Source organism: Acyrthosiphon pisum, chromosome A1 (assembly GCF_005508785.2).
Source record: "Acyrthosiphon pisum isolate AL4f chromosome A1, pea_aphid_22Mar2018_4r6ur, whole genome shotgun sequence".
NCBI lineage: Eukaryota > Metazoa > Arthropoda > Insecta > Hemiptera > Aphididae > Acyrthosiphon > Acyrthosiphon pisum.
The window spans coordinates 137,725,988-137,731,093 of NC_042494.1; positions in this window are offsets into that span (position 1 = coordinate 137,725,988).

Sequence of the window (5,106 nt, forward strand, 5' to 3'; positions counted from 1 at the left end):
AAATTATTATTTCACACATGTGTTGTAACTGAATCAACAACTTATTATGAACATTGATTATTTTCAAGACAGAACAATTTTTCCTGTATTTCATACAAAAATCTTAAACTTAATATTTTCTTATTTGAACCGAGGACGAAACACGCTTTTTTAGTGACGACACAAAAAGAAGGAATTTGAAATTTGAACTCATATGGTTTTTAATTTTTTATGTTTAGATAAGTGGAACGGAGTGATATATTATCTACATATTATTATTATTATTTATTTTGAATTAAAAAAAATTTTAAAGGTACACGTGAAAAATAATACTTATTAAATATGACATTATACATAAATGATTGTCTCCGTAAGCTGAGCTTGTTATGGAGACAAGGATAGTTATTCAAAAGTATCTCGTACCTACCAGATTTAAGTTGATTATAGATGATATAAGAATAATCAATTACAGAATAATATAACAATCTGACTGAAATACAATTATAATAAAATTTACTATGCTAGTTATTTTTTCGTTAACCATTTTTTTTATATATTCTAAAGATTGTAAACTAACTAACATTAATATTTAGTTTCATTGCTATCTTAATTGCCATTGCCATTGCCAGCATTAATGGAGTTTCATTTTCCAAATTCCGTTGAACACATAGGAATTAAATACAATATATTAACAATGTAGGTACTATGGTTATGATTAAATTTAAATTTTTGAATATCAAGGAAAATATAATATCTATGCATATCTACATAAACCCCGCTTACATAATCTTAGATCCCTACTTTAGTTTTTTTTTAATTCTTTAATTATAAATGTTTTTAATAAAATTAATAATTTTAAGTTACAAATTGACAATTGTTATGATTTAAGTAAAGTAAAAGGAAAAGGGTATACTGTACCCATGTACATTATGATAAAAGTTCAATAAAATTGTTTTTATAATTTATAAATTATAAACTAGAAAGTCACATTCATTCTTTATATGATTTACATACTAATTAAAAAAAATAGATTATCGTTTTAGATTCTGAGTCGAACGATGAATGTATTGATTTTACAATGATGTGTGTTTTTTTCTTTTTTCTTTTTTTTTTCTTTTAGTGTCTGTCATCACGGTTTGGGGTAGTAAAACTGCTTCGATTTTCTTCAACAGTACCTTGTTTGATGGGAAAGTGAATCTAGTTGGTGCATTCGGGAGGTCAAAATTTGAAATTTCCAATAGTTTTCAAAAGCGCCGTGAAAAACAAAAGAAAAATTAAGGAAAAACGGGAATTTTTACGCAAAAGCTGTTTTCAAGAAAATCGATTTTGGTTTTTGGTGTAACTTTAAAACAAATAACCGTAGATAAAGGACATTTTCACCGGTTTTTTATATTTCCATTTTCTATACATAATACAATTTTCAAAATATTTTGATTTGTTTTGAACTGTTTAGGGACATTTTCAGTTTCCAATTTTATTAGTTTTTTTTTCTATGAATGTCAATAAAACTTTATTTATTGAGTAAAAATACTTGAAAATTTAATATATGGCTCCTACTATATTGTTACAATGACATTTGAAAAATATTAAAAATTCTTAGTCACAGTTTTTTTTTATTAGCATTTAATGTTCAAAAATTGACAAAATATGTTAAAATCACGAAAATTAGCAAATTATTTTGAGTTAAGAATTCAAAAAAATTTTTCTTTTTAAATCTAAGATTTTAAAATGTATTACAAGATTCCACATAATATTGTCTACCTTTATCAAAAAAAAAAATGTCTACAAGAAAGTCAAATTAAATTTTTATGAGCGTTTGAAATTCATAGTTTTACAACATTTGATATTCGCTCGATTTCTCATGTGACGATTTTCTTATTTTATTGTAATTAAAAATCGAATGATTCTAGATACTTAAAAATTTCACTAAATGTTTATATTAGCATTTTCTATATACGATAAAATTTTTAAAATAATTTGACTCTTTTTGAGCTGTTTACGGACATTGTAAGTTTTCAATTTTTTTAGTTTTTTTTTCTATAAATATCAATAAAGTTTTATTCGTTTCGTAAAAATGCATGAAAATTTAATGCAAGGCTCCTGATACATTGTTACAATAGCAGTTGAAAAATATTAAAAATACATAGGCACAATTATTTTTTATAAGCATTTGAAGTTGAAATTTTGACAAAATTTATCAAATTTAAATTTGAATAATTATTTTGTAGTTAAAAATTTATAAAATGTTCAACTTTTATATCTGAGGATTGAAAATTTAAAACAAGATTCCACGTAAATATTTAATTCTGTTACCAAAAATTCTAAGCACAGTTTATTTTTATAGTCATTTTAAGTTCGAATTTGGACGAAATTACATATTAAAAAACCTGGAATAACTATTTTAGTTATTTTGTTGTGATTGTATAATATTACTTGTGGGTACTTGAAACTTCTAAAGTATACTATTATATATCTATGATAGTACCACGGTTTATTGTTGATGTTTAACGCGTTACCTAATGGATATTATGATATGATTAATTTGAAAATTATTAATAATACTATAGATAAGTATACCTAAATATGTATGTCCAATATCTAGACTGACATACCGTCTCCGCTCAGAATCGTTTTTCTTATACAGTGATATTATATCATTGAATTCAAATTTAATACTATCCATTATACAGTGACCCACTTGTAACCTACCGTATAGCAGAGCGACATCCACTTACCCACCTTTTTTTATTTTAGGATGGAATTAAATAGGATGACATTTTTTTCAATAAAGGTTTCAACTTAAAGAAATCATTTATTACATTTTAAAATCTGAGATTTAAAAATAAAAATATTTAGGAATTTCTAATCCAAAATAATTTGCAAATTTTCGTGATTTTTACGTTTTTCCCGGAGCTTTTGAAAACTTTTAACATCCCCAATGCACCAACTAGATTCACTTTCCCATCGAACAAGATACTGAAGTTGAAAATCGAAGCAGTATTAATTCAACTAGTTATCGTGTACAAAGGCACAAAAATAAAAACATACACATCGTCATTGCAAAATTAATACATTCATCGCTTCGCTCAGAACCTGAAATTAAGAATATCCCATTTGTATGTGACGTATTGATATGAAAGCACTTAATCATTATATGTATATAGTTATAATATATCACTAAAATACAATTTGATATTTGTTTTTTTACCCTGCAAAACTTGAAAATATAATTCTATTGCTCAGGTAGTTACGTTTTTTAAAAATCATTTGAATGTAAAACATATTACTTAGTTGTTAATTATAATTTTTTTGTTTACGAAAATATCATGGTGTTAGTATCAGCTGTCGGAGATTATAAATAATTATCAATACATTTTAATAGTATGCAGTAATAGATAATGCATTGTAATCCGTTTTCCATACTCATTTTTCAACCAGCGTAAACTAGGTACCTAGGTGCATAAACGACTTTTTAATTTATTCATATAATAATATACAACTGAAACGTTAAAACGTTTATTTAAGGATTGAACCTGTATTGCTATTGATATTTAAATAATATAATCAATAATTTGTATACAAACGTATAATAAGCGTATTATTGCCTTACATTTCACCTTCGACATGACAAATATTTTTAAAGTTTAACAATTCGCTTAGGTATATGAACACAATGTATATTGGTATAGAATATTGTAAGAATGATGTTTATAGACATATTTTTGACTGGATTTATGTATCAACCATCTAAAGTTATTAGTACCAATTATTTTGAAAATATTTAATGGTATTTTAAAGCCAATCGAACAGAGTGGAAAAATTGTCAATGTGAAACCTGTTTTCTGTTTTAAATTTTTTTACTAATTATTTACTCAGGCGTTTATGAAAACAAAAAAAAACAATGATATTTTACCCGTTGTTGTACCCTGTATAATATGTCAAGCATCCTATTTAAGACAATAATGTGTAATTATTCGCCGGCTGACGCAATGGCCTGTGACTGCCATGTGATTATTGGTCAGCATATTCTAGGACTAGTGGTTGAACGACTCCCACGGTCGGAGCCGTATCAGCAGTCAGAGTACGGACTCGAGTTAGACAGTACCTCTAAAGTGTAGACAGAAAAATAGTATTGAGTATGTTGGGTTAAATATAATAAAATAGTGTATATAATATTTAAACCAAGAATGTTTTTATTCATAAATTATTGTTTCCTGAGTTTAACGGTACCTAAAACGGGCGTTAGCCCATATCACCGTATGGAGTTTACGACGAATGGCGAATTATTAAATCATATAATATTATGAGTTCTTGCTGACTCGAAAAATTATTATTTAACACTATGATAAATTTACTGTGCGCAACATAATATTTTTTGGGGTATCTTATATTGGTATATAATTATATAGTAATTATGTAGTTCGACATGTTTCCAAATAGTTTTTTGTATTATATAATCTATACCTAGTTATTATTATTTACTAGCAATAAATTTCAAAATATTATTCACTACCTAGTATTTTAAAGTCGATTTAACAAAGGATACAGTTGTAAATGTTGGGCCTATTTGCCGTTATACATTTTCACACTAATTATTTACTCAGGTGATAAAAAAATAAGAAAAAATGCTTGCTATAATGCACCTGTATGGTTTTTACCGCGAATGGCGAATATTATTATTTCATATACGAGTTGTTAGGTACTGAATCAACAACTTATTATGACTTATGTAGGTACATTGATTATTTTATGTTTCGAGACAGAATATTTTTTTGGCATATGTGGCTGTGGGAAGTTTTTATATTATTTTACATTGTTTGATTTATTGTAAATTTCATTGCCTAACTATAGGTAGATATTTGGAAGTTCCAAAAAGTAAAATATGTATACAATGCAACGTCAACAATTGCTCAATTAAGTATTAGTTTGGATAGACGTTTCAATAGTTTTAAGTAATAAACGTTGAATTGATGCTTGTTTTAGATTCTGAGCTTAGTGATGAATAATTGATTATACAATAAAGTGTGTTTATTATAAATTTATTTATTGTAGTAGGTATAATTTATTTTTGTCATCATCAAGCTATCATGTAAATATATAACTATTATATATTTCAAATAAGCACTT